The sequence below is a fragment of the Chroicocephalus ridibundus genome, chromosome 1, assembly GCF_963924245.1.
Source record: "Chroicocephalus ridibundus chromosome 1, bChrRid1.1, whole genome shotgun sequence".
Classification (NCBI taxonomy): Eukaryota; Metazoa; Chordata; class Aves; order Charadriiformes; family Laridae; genus Chroicocephalus; species Chroicocephalus ridibundus.
In genome coordinates, this window is record NC_086284.1 from 42,681,898 (window position 1) to 42,695,119 (window position 13,222).

Consider the following 13,222-nt stretch of genomic DNA (forward strand, 5'->3'; position numbering starts at 1 on the left):
GAGATAAGCATTCAGCTTGTACAGATAAGCATTCAGTTTGTGCAGTGCTTGTGCAAAGGAAATAAATAAATTCTTCAATTATTAGTAATACTATTAAGTATCCTTATCTATATATATGTCTTCTGTGCTCTCTATGAGTTTGTATTTTGAAGAATGAGACCTTACTAATTCACAATAGTTTTCCAGGCTCATTTCAGGTTCTGAACTTTCAAAGTAACGTGTATACTAACAAAGAGTTAAAAAGGGAGGTTACTTCATCACGACATGTACTTTATCTGTATAATCACTATCATTCAGTTTAAACTATTAATGATAATTTTTCATGGCTTGCTATTAAATGTTCTCTAGTACATTACACAAATGTACTGTAATTAAGTCTTAGCAATAACAAATTGCAATGAAATATTTAGTCATTAAGTTTTTCTGAGAAATTACAAATAGTCCAAAACTTTTTTTTTATATTCAAAGTGTGATGTATGGTTCAGAATACTAGGAATTATATAATAAATTTCTACATCTCTGAAGACTTTAACATTCTTCATAAACATGAATACACTTAGTTTAATAACCTAGGTCGTGATCCCACAAAGTATTTACAGTGATTAAATTCAATGAAGCTTGAATTTATTTTCAGCTGTTCTCTATGGGTTTGGTACATGGAAAGAATTAACAAAAAATAACAGTCTTCTTTTCTTCTTGGAATCTTCAGAATTAATTAATAAAATATCTTCAATACATTTAATGAATTCTCTAGGGACTTGAATGCTGTTTATTGTGAGACTACCAAAGGGATCATAGATCAGATCAAAGAGAGACAGCCTTTGTCACAGTCCTTTTGATCTCTGTTAGTTTCACAGAGCTAAATGCTGATCTGAATGCTATCTGCCCAAGCTGGTCAAACTAAACTCACAGAAGAAAATATTCATTAGACATATTTTAGAAATCATCACTTAAATGAACTCTCTGGACATTATCAAATGGCTGAGATTACATTAATGTGACCTTGTCACAGACCCCACATCATGCACACCTAGGCAAAAGCACCCACACACACAGAGGAGAAAAAAAACAACAAAAAAAAGCCCAAACAGCCCCTCCCCCCCCAAAGCAAAACAAAAATAAACAACCACTTTTTAGCCATGAACCCCACATAATTTTCAATTAAACAGCAAGTCAGATGCCAAAATAGCATCAATGATTCCTTAACACATTTATCTGGCCCAGTCACCTGTAGATTTTTACCTGCTGCAAGCAGGTCCTGCACTGACTTGTAATACTGAGTTATATGGAGAAATCAAAGGACCAAAGCCAGGAAAAAAGCAACAGATGCTGCAGAAGGTGAGTGAACAGCTAGTAATCATATTGATGACATTACTAATTTATGTAGTTGACAGAATTTAAAATAGAAGTGAGGACTCATCTGTCATCATCATATCATCCATCATCACTCTGGTTCTCCAAGTAATATGCAGGCTGTTAATAATTTTAGTTTGTTTTGTTGTTATTCCACTTGGTTTGGTTTTGGGTCTTTTTTTTTTTAAGATTCAGGGAAAACAAACACTTAATGGTGGCAAATATGAATGCCTATTTTTTTCTGTGGTAAAAAAGCAGATAGTGTAAACACAAATAAATTCATATTTATTAAAAAATAAACATCATAATAAAGGCATGTTCTTTGTGTTTTGTTTTGTTTTGTTTTTCTTTTTTCCTCCAGCATGTAATTAATATTCTGTCCCGTCTATAGGTTCAGTAGAATGAGAACTAGGCATGTTTCCAAAGTGGCATACTTGAAGAACAGATGCCTGTGGAACTGTGGCTTCTAGCTTTGCAACAAGCAATGCCAGTCCCAATCTATAGTCTCCTATCAGCTAGTGATATAATTTTCTCTTTTTTTTTGGAGCTTGAAAGTTTTTTGTCACATGATTACTGTGCTGTTTGGGAACTTTGTCTACAACAAACTCGGGACTAGAACCTACAAAATCCACCTCAGACATACAATAGGTTTTTAGAAAGTTAAGACGTAATATGACAAATTGCTTTATGTGTGTTTCAAAACAGTTTTAATTTTTATTATGTTGAAGATTTGAGTCCTGTGCAGATGTTTAAGTTCATTGTTAATTTAGTGAGTTATCACATAGAAGGTGTTAACAAGAAGGGTGTCAGTCATTAAGCTATGACAAGAGGTTAAAGTAACAAGATTAAGGCATTTAGACAGCTCCGAATTCAGGTGCCAAAACGTAGATGTCTGGCATGTAGATATTTATATATGAACTAAATCTGTAAGTTTCCATCATTGTCTCTGCAGATCTAGTCAGTATAGTCAAGAGATACTAATCTTAGCCTAATGTTTGTTTTGTCATGTGTAGTGCACTAGTGTCTGTTGAACATTTTATCCAGATCTCCTTCGTCTATAAAGAGAATTTAGATATGCAGATCTCACATAGGCATGTTCAGACACCTAAATTTAGGTGTTTAAGACTGGAGTTGAATTCTGCTCTAGATCCTTTATCAGGTCACACTGCTGATAAGCCTTTTTACCAAAGTCTGAGGAGAACCAGCTGCATGGATTTCACCTTTACAGTTTCAGAGGATGTCTGTATGACAGCTGAATCTTTGCAGCAGATTTTGGCTACAGGTAACAGAAGGCATGAGTGCTTCCAAGCATGGATCAAAGCTCTTGTCTCAAATACCTGCTAAAAGACACTGTTTCTGTACAGTCTTTTAAGATGTTTAGTTTCTCTCCTGTGTGGAGAGAAACAGTATACAAAACAGTATAAATATATAACAGAAAGATATGATTGAACCTGGACCTGGAAGCTGTGAAAACCTGTTGACTCAGTGATATTGATGAAACATTGATTCCAGTTTAGGGAAAGAAATTAGCTGTCTTGGGTGATTTGTTGTGAATATGTATATTTGTGATGTTTCTGTTATTTAATAAATAATCAGTGTTTCTCATCTGGGAGTCAGTGTTATCTGTTTTAGACTTTCTTATGTATTACCACAAAAATCAGTGAAAAGTCATCTCTAAATTCTGAAAACTTAACAGCAGCATAGTTTTATAAAATAAATAAAACAGACAAATAAATGCTTTCCCACAAGCCCTAAATGATCTATTTCTGGTGTCAGTATTTTGGAGACATTTGGTTTTTGGTTTTTTTTCCATACTAAGATGGACTAGTTAAATATTTTTAGCATTTCCTTCACAGGTAGTATGTTTAAGAAAATGTTAGCCTCACTTTATTTAATATAGCTAAACAGATTGTTTAGCAGTTGTACAAGTTAAGTAGACAAAAGAGGTCTTTTTTCTGGGGTAAGGAAGGAACACATAAACAATGCAGTGCTTTGATTGATGAGAACATGTGGAAAATAATAGATTTTCATGCAACCTTTTTTACTCTAGTGAGAGGTGTGATTCCCTGTCATCGTTATTGATTCTCATTAATGAAGAAAAGTGTCAAAATGTACTTTTGACACTATCACTCCCAAAGTCGTAACACCAGGTTTTTTTGTATCAACACTTTTTTCTTGAAATAAGTTCATTCTTTTCCCAGTCTAGGACCTGATTATTCATTAACCCCACACCTGCAAACAAGCATAACTGTGAAAAAGAACTACCTTCTTACTCCTATGTGGGTCACGTGGAGCTTGATTTTGTGAAAACAAAGTCAGTGGGTATCATTTGGCAGAGTAGAAGTCTTATCCCTGTCCATTATAAACTGAGGCTATGTAAGGAGGGTGTGATGGTTTTGGCTTGGATAGAGTTAATTTTCTTCATAGTACCTAGTATAGGGCTATGTTTTGGATTTGTGCTGGAAACAGTGTTGATAATACAGGCATGTCTTAGTTTTTGCTGAGCAGTGCTTGTACAGAGTCAAGGCCTTTTCTGCTCCTCATCCTGACCCATCAGTGAGTAGGCTTGGGGTGCACAAAAATTAGGGAGACACAGCCGGGACAGTTGACCCCAACTCACCAAAGGGATATTCCATACCATATGACGTCATGCTCGACATGGGGAATAAAACTAGGGGGGAAGGTTGGCCAGGGGTGGCTGCTTGGGGATTGACTGGACATCAGTCAGTCCATAATGAGCAATTTGCATCACTTGTCTTTCTTGGGTTTTATTTCTCTCTGTTATTTTCCTTTTCATGACAAATTATTATTATTATTAATTATGATTATTACTACTACTCTTACTACTACTATTACTATTATTATAATTATTAAATTATTTTATTTCAATTATTAAACTTTTATTATCTCAAACCATGAGTTTTCTCACTTTTCTAATTACCTTCCCCCCATCCCACTGCAGGGAGTGAGCAAGCAGCTGTGTGGTGCTTACTTGCCAGCTGTGGTTAAACCACAACAGAGGGTCATGGAAAAGGAAAGATGTGGGACACCCTTGCTCTAGTTCCTGCCATAGCTGTAGTGTCCAGTACCAAGAATTGTTTTATTTTCAATTACCTTAGTTATGACCAGTGTCACTTAGCGTTTAGAGGAAAATTGAGAATTCCATAAATGTGCCAGGTTTTGACTCTTTCTTCCTGTTTCATTTCAGTTCTTTGCTGATGTAGGATCATATCCATCCCTATTTTTAAAGGACAGGGGAGGGGAAAAAAGAACAGTAAAGAAATTAAATTCCAGGATTGTGGATTGAATAGAACATAAATCAGGTGCTATGCCAGCATTATTTAAAGCTCTTTATCATGAGATCTTACTGTCTTATCTTTCTTTGTGCGTTGTGGTTCTCCCATAGCATGTTTTAAAAAATAAATATTTAAGATATTATACTTCACAAGACATTACTGAAGACTCCCAATTTGTGTAATTTCTTACTCCATTTACCCTGAGAAACAGAGTCTCCAAAACTGTGTTCCTGAAACATTTTGCTGAGGAGATCAGCTCCAGTGCAGGTAAGTCTGTGCTGGGGAAGGAAATCGCGGCAAAGAAACGGCCAGGGGCTCGTTTTTGAGGCTTTTAAAGCCAGGAAAAGGGACCAGCCCGAGCCGGTACCCGGCCCTTCTGGGAGGCGGGGGCAGCTGAGGAGCCGAGGGCGGAGCCACCACCCCCGGCGGCAGATTTAAACGAGGCGTAAACACGCTAACGGTCATTTGCCGAGGAGATCAGCTCCAGTGCAGGTAAGTCTGTGCTGGGGAAGGAAATCGCGGCAAAGAAACGGCCAGGGGCTCGTTTTTGAGGCTTTTAAAGCCAGGAAAAGGGACCAGCCCGAGCCGGTACCCGGCCCTTCTGGGAGGCGGGGGCAGCTGAGGAGCCGAGGGCGGAGCCACCACCCCCGGCGGCAGATTTAAACGAGGCGTAAACACGCTAACGGTCATTTGCTGAGGAGATCAGCTCCAGTGCAGGTAAGTCTGTGCTGGGGAAGGAAATCGCGGCAAAGAAACGGCCAGGGGCTCGTTTTTGAGGCTTTTAAAGCCAGGAAAAGGGACCAGCCCGAGCCGGTACCCGGCCCTTCTGGGAGGCGGGGGCAGCTGAGGAGCCGAGGGCGGAGCCACCACCCCCGGCGGCAGATTTAAACGAGGCGTAAACACGCTAACGGTCATTTGCCGAGGAGATCAGCTCCAGTGCAGGTAAGTCTGTGCTGGGGAAGGAAATCGCGGCAAAGAAACGGCCAGGGGCTCGTTTTTGAGGCTTTTAAAGCCAGGAAAAGGGACCAGCCCGAGCCGGTACCCGGCCCTTCTGGGAGGCGGGGGCAGCTGAGGAGCCGAGGGCGGAGCCACCACCCCCGGCGGCAGGTGTTAACGAGCAGAGGGTGGGACCACTCTCTCCCCTCATAAAAGAAACTCCTTGGGAGCGCAGCAACCAGGTCGCTGCGCACTGAGCAAACACTGAGCAAGCGAGCTGCAAGTGGGCGTTCCCTGGGTGTGACCCGAGGTATCACCCAGGTGCACCACAACGAGAGTGTACTTCCTGGGCTGGAGAAGGGGGTGGCCAAGCAGGGTGTGACACACCAGTCCAATCACAGCGGTCTGCACAGCAGTTCGTGCAGGACAGAGCTGAAAGACTGCTAACCCGGCTAGGTAGTGATGGTAACTACTCGCAAGATGACTGTGGCGTCCATGAGCTCCACAACCACCAGGTCTGATGCCGCCTCTCAGACGGAGCTCTTGTGGGAACATGCTACCACACAGACATCGGGCTGTAGGGTATGCCCTGCTCTTACGCCAGTGTCGGATGGCAATGATGGGCATACCTGTAGGAGATGTGCTCAGGTAGAGGATCTTCTCCGAGTAGTCATGGAGCTCAGGGAGGAGGTAAGTAGGTTGAGGAGCATCAGGGAATGCGAGAGGGAGATAGATTCCTGGAGCAGAATCCTGCATCCCATGACAGAAACCCAGCAGGCAGATAGAACCCCTGCAACAGAGAGCTCCATATCCTCTCTCACCTCAACTGAAGGCGGTAACCTGGAGGACAGGGGGCAATGGCAGGAAGTTCCTGCGCGGCGCAACAGGCGCTGCACTCGAGACTGCCCGATGACTACCCCATCTTCCCAGGTGCCATTACTTAACAGGTACAGTGCTCTACAGAGGAACCTGGATGACGACGAGCACAATACTTCTCCTATTTCTCCTACCCTGGAGCCGTCAGCAAGGTCTAGTCAGACCTCCCCCTGCATCAAAACCTCTGCGGTAAAGAAGAAAAGAAGGGTCCTTGTCATAGGTGACTCATTACTGAAGGGAACAGAAGGCCCAATATGCAGGCCGGACCCGGTACATAGGGAGGTCTGCTGCCTCCCTGGGGCCCGGGTCAAGGACGTGAAGAGGATGCTTCCTTCCCTGGTACGGCCCTCAGACTACTATCCGCTTTTGCTCTTTCAGGTAGGCAGCGACGAGGTAACGAGAAGAAGTCCAAGGGCAATGAAGAAAGATTTCAAGACCCTGGGACGGCTGGTCAAGGGATCGGGAGCGCAAGTTGTGTTCTCGTCTATTCCCCCAGTTGCGGGGAATGATGAGGGGCTAAATAGAAGGACCCAGCAGATCAATGCCTGGCTTCGAGCTTGGTGCTGCCAGCAGGACTTTGGGTTCTTTGATCATGGCCTGATCTACAAAACGCCTGGCCTGCTGGTAGCAGGCAGGAATACCTTGACCTCCAGGGGAAAAAGGGTTCTAGGACAAGAGTTATCGGGGCTCATTGAGAGGGCTTTAAACTAGATCTGAAGGGGGGTGGGGATGGTACTGGGCTTGCTGGTGAGGTGCCAGGGTGTAGTTGCTCAGCGCTCGTGGGCCAGTGTGCCAGTATTTCTGAAAGCCAGAAGGCACACCACATCTCAAGGGTCAAAACTACACACACAACTCCCTCTCTGAAATGCTTATACACCAATGCACGCAGCATGGGGAATAAGCAGGAAGAGCTGGAGGTCTGTGTGCGGTTGCGGGGCCATGATCTCATTGCAATTACTGAGACGTGGTGGGACAACTCGCATGACTGGAATGCTGTCATGGATGGCTATGTCCTTTTCAGGAAAGACAGACCAGCGAGGCGTGGTGGTGGAATTGCACTCTATGTGAGAGAGCATTTGGAATGCATCGAGCTCTCACTAGGGGCGGATGAAGAGCGGGTTGAGAGCTTATGGGTGAGGATTAAGGGACAGGCAAATATGAGGGACACTGTTGTGGGTGTTTATTACAGGCCACCTGATCAGGATGGGGAGACTGATGAGGCTTTCTACAGACAACTGAAGGTAGCCTCGCAAGCGCAGGCCCTGGTTCTCATGGGGGACTTCAATCACCCCGATATCTGCTGGGAAGACCACACAGCCAGGCATGCACAGTCCAGGAGGCTCCTCCAGTGCATTGATGACAACTTTTTGACACAGGTGGTACAGGAGCCAACAAGGAGAGGAGCACTCCTGGACCTGGTACTGACAAACACAGAGGGATTGGTGGAGGACATTAAGGTTGGGGGCACCCTAGGTTGTAGTGATCATGAAATGATTGAGTTCAGGATCATGGGTACTATCCACAAAACAACAACAAGAAGTAAAATTACAACCTTGGATTTCAGGAGGGCTAACTTCGACCTCTTTAAGAAACTGCTTGGAGAGATCCCGTGGGCTAGGGCTCTGGAAGGCAAAGGGGCTTAAGAAAGCTGGTTGATATTCAAAGACCACTTCCTCCAAGCTCAGGATCGGTGCATCCCTAAGAGAAAGAAATCGGCCAAGGGACGCAGGAGACCTGCATGGTTGAGCAGGGAGCTTCAGAAAAAGCTCAAGTGGAAGAAGGAAGTTTATAATAAGTGGAAGAAGGGACTGACCCCTTGGGAGGATTACAAGAATGCCACCAGAGCGTGCAGGGATGAAACAAGGAAAGCCAAGGCCGCCTTGGAATTAGACCTGGCTAGGGACATCAAGCAAAACAAAAAGAGCTTCTACAAGTATATTGGAAGCAAAAGGAAGACCAGGGAAGTTGTAGGCCCACTGCTGAATGAGGCAGGAGTCATGGTGACGGAGGATGTGGAGAAGGCAGAGTTACTGAATGCCTTCTTTGCTTCGGTCTTTTCTGCTCGGCCCAGCCCTCAGGAGTCCCAGGCATTGAATAAAGTAACAGGGAAAGAAGACGACTTCCCTTGGGTTGAGGAGGAGCGAGTGAGGGACCAATTAGATCATCTAGATATTCACAAGTCCATGGGCCCTGATGGGATGCACCCGAGAGTGCTGAGGGAGCTGGCGGAAGTCATTGCTGGGCCGCTCTCCATCATCTTTGAAAAGTCCTGGAGAACAGGCGAGGTGCCTGCGGACTGGAGGAAAGCCAATGTCACTCCAGTCTTCAAGAAAGGCAAGAAGGAGGAGCCGGGGAACTACAGGCCGGTCAGCCTCACCTCCATCCCTGGAAAGATGATGGAACAGCTCGTTCTGGGTGTCATCTCAAGGCGCGTGGAGGAAAGGAAAGCTATCAGAAGTACTCAGCATGGATTCACCAGGGGGAAATCATGTCTGACTAACCTGATAGCCTTCTACGATGGCATGACTAGATGGATAGATGAGGGGAGGGCGGTAGATGTGGTCTACCTTGACTTAAGCAAGGCGTTTGACACGGTCTCCCACAGCATCCTCATAGGGAAGCTTAGGAAGTGTGGGTTAGATGAATGGACAGTGGGGTGGATAGAAAACTGGTTGAAAGATAGAGCTCAGAGGGTTGTGATTAGGGGCACAGAGTCTAGTTGGAGACCAGTGACGAGTGGTGTTCCCCAGGGGTCAGTACTGGGTCCAGTCCTGTTCAACATATTCATCAATGACCTGGATGAGGGGATAGAGTGCACCCTCAGCAAGTTTGCTGATGACACCAAGCTGGGTGGGGTGGCTGACACACCGGAAGGCTGTGCCGCCATACAGAGAGACCTGGACAGGTTGGAGATCTGGGCAGAGAGAAACCTTATGAAGTTCAACAAGGGCAAGTGTAGGGTGCTGCACCTGGGGAGGAACAACCCCATGCACCAGTACAGGTTGGGTGCTGACCTGCTGGAGAGCAGCTCTGTGGAAAGAGACCTGGGAGTCCTGGTGGACAACAGGATGACCATGAGTCAGCAATGTGCCCTTGTGGCCAAGAAGGCCAATGGCATCCTGGGGTGCATCAAGAGGAGCGTGGCCAGCAGGTCAAGGGAGGTCATCCTCCCCCTCTACTCTGCCTTGGTGAGACCGCACCTGGAGTACTGTGTCCAGTTCTGGGCTCCCCGGTTCAAGAGGGACGGGGAACTGCTGGAAAGGGTGCAGCGGAGGGCTACGAGGATGATTAGGGGACTGGAACACCTCTCTTATGAGGAAAGGCTGAGGGATTTGGGTCTCTTCAGTCTGGAAAAAAGACGTCTGAGGGGTGACCTTATCAACGCTTATAAATACTTAAAGGGTGGGTGTCAGGACGATGGGGCGAGGCTCTTTTCAGTGGTGCCCGGGGACAGGACAAGAGGTAACGGGCACAAACTGGAACATAGGAAGTTCCACCTAAACATGAGGAGGAACTTCTTTACCCTGAGGGTGGCAGAGCACTGGAACAGGCTGCCCAGAGAGGTGGTGGAGTCTCCATCTCTGGAGACATTCAAAACCCACCTGGACGTGTTCCTGTGTAACCTGCTCTAGGTGACCCTGCTCTGGCAGGGGGGTTGGACTAGATGATCTCCAGAGGTCCCTTCCAACCCTATGATTCTATAAAAAAAAAAAAAAAAAAAACCATCCTCCTTGTCTGCCATTAGAGATGACTACACAGACCAGAAGATACCAGATGATCTCACCTTGAGATTTTGTGGAGTACAGTCGCATAGACTCCAAAGACACGAAATACATTTTTCTGTTCCTGTAGAAAATGTTATTACAAGTCATTTTTCTTCATGTAACAAAATCTTAAAACAATTTTCTATTTTATTAAGGAGCCTTAATATAAGAAGCTTCCAGAATGCAATCTGTCTAGTCTATTCTTAGAACTATTCAGGAAAAGGATTCTGTTTCTTAAGTATCTTTCTGAATCAGACTCATTTGTTCTTTTCCTTAAGTAACATGCTTATATGGAATCAGGAATTTAGTGTTAGGCCAATAAATACTTCAAAACTCATCGGAAATATCCACTCAATAAAGAAAAGCCTCATCAATTAAGTTAAAACTTACACAAAAGCCTTCCTAGTATTGATTCCTTTTCTATGGTGTTCTGCACTCTATCCCAATGTTTCTTTGGGTTATTAGCTCTGACACTTCAGTCTTCCCCAAACACAGTTGGGGAGGGTTACAATGTGCTGGCAGGACACTGCATTCTTCGCTAGGAGATTGATAATCGTAGTTGTTTTTTTTTTTTTTTCCCATTTCTTTGTTGTGCAGAGAATGGCTTCTGAATGGCTTCAGAATACTGAGCCTGGGCTTACTTTTACGTATGTTTTTATGACAATGTGCTTCTGTTTCATTGATTCCCAACTAAAGTTTGAAACTTACACGGCAGTCTCCTCCATCCTTAACTTTTTCAAAGGGCTGCTGTTTGTTATGGAGGAATCACCTTGGGGTTTCAGACCTTTACTGCAAATGATATTCCCAGGGTTTAAACTATGATGGATCAAGCAATAGCTGCTTAAATACTAGGGAATTGTTGCAAGATATGTCAATCAGTTCAGACCAACACAATTCTAGCCATGTCTGGAGAGTGTGCACTGTCAGGTACTTAATAAGTTTGTGCACTAGTAATGGCAAACAATTAAAAATACTGGACTACATTTGCTTTTTTCATACAGTAAGCATCTCAAAGATAACCAAAGATGTTTAAAATCAGAAGAAGATGTTCTCTTAGACTATATATGAAAATAATTTTAATTAGAAATGCAGAAAGCTTCAAGGTAACCAAATAGAAATTAAATAGTGTTTGTAAGAAACTCATACCTTTGATCTTTGCAGGACAGGTCTTGCTTTGGGTTTGACTTCAGTTATTCATTAAACTTCAGCAGAAAGCTCTGCATAGCTCTCTTGATTCCTGGAAAGTTTTCCCATCTATCTTCCATGGAACTAGTCAGCAGTCTTCTCTCAGCAGTCTCTCAGAGCTCAATTCAATTCCCGGTAAACGTGGCACCTCATGGTGTTTGAGAGTCTGTAGGATACCTAAAACAACTGAAGTGTTTTTTCAGGTATGACACAGGATTTATTAAAAGTTTTGAAGCCTTATGGATTAACGGACAGAGGTTAGATGCTCCACAGAATGTAAATAATACCAAGTACGTTTATTTGGAATGATTACTTTGAAACAAATCCTTGCTGTTTTCCTTTCTCTCCATTTGCCACTTTCTTTTGGACATATAATCTCTAAACCCTTTTTACCATCAGATATGATCAGTTACTTTGCAACTAAAAAGCAATCTCCACTTTCTTTCAGTGACTTCCATCTGATCTAGTCACTCAAAGAAATATAGTATATGAGTGAAAAGACGGAGCTCAAGTAGATAGCATCTGACAGAGTTTTCAGTTCAGTGTATGAAATAGAAGTCATAAAAGAAAAATTGTTGCTGTCAAGTTAAAGCCCACAGTGTTGTGATAAAAAAAGTATCTGTGTTGATTCTAATTGAAATGTAATTAACCGATATTTTAAAATTAAAATAAATTTTATTTTTTTATTTTAACTGCAGTTTCTATTTTTAAGTAAAGTATGATTTTAAATGAAAAACTACAACACAATTTTAAAAATAATTGATAAGAATATTTATTTGTTTGGGAAATATGTTTTGACATTTCCATGGCAAACTATATCATTACTAAAATTTCAGAATGGTTTTCCATTAAAAAAAAATACAAAATTACATTTGAATTTATGGTACTCTCAAAACCATGAAATTTCAGGTTTCGTAGATTAGCCATTCATTCCAAAAGCTTATCTTTGGCACTTCAGGGCATGCTCTAGTGACAGAGATTATAGGGTGGTTTTTTTTGTGTGTGTATGGTTGGTCTCGATAATCTCAAATGTCCTTTCCAACCATGAAGATTCTATGATTCCAGGAAAGAATTATTACCATTGTTTTTAGAAGTTTCATGTGTTGGGAAGAATGGCTATGAAGAATCTTGAGGCTGTGTAATTTTTCACATGTTACACATTGGCTAGTTACTATGGATAAAATTAAGTTCCTGTGTCATGACTATGACCTGACTAAGAACCACCATAAATACAGAATAAGAAACACACAAATACTGTAACATACCCTCTGTATCATCGGGAACATTTTGAGCATTCTTAGGCAATAAGTGAGTCCCCAGTGGTAAAAACTAAGTCTTCATTTTTTCTAGTATTTTAATTCCTTTATCAAAGCTTAACAAATAATAAGTAACAGTAATAATTGTGTCCTCACTGTACATTTTCAGAAAGGACAAAAACCACAGTAAGCCAAAAGGAAAATTCTTGAGAAGTGTCAGTCAGAAGGGAAATCACACAACTTCTCCTAGGGAAAATGCTATTGGAAAGGGATGAGCTATAGTGATATAGTTCCAGACAGAAAAGAGAGTGCGAGAAGCCAAGAAGTAAATAAATTGGAAACAGGAACTAAATTTGCCAGGTTACCACCAAAATAATTTTTTACTACATTTCTTCCAGAGTGTTTTATGTCACATTTTTGTCTGTTTCCCTTTAGTTAGTTTTTTCCTTAAAATATGATGCAATGCATTCTTTCATAGTAATTTCGTTTGGTTTGGTTGTCAAAGTAGAAACCATATCACTTAACTAAAAGTATCTAAAAAGCTTGGTATTTATTC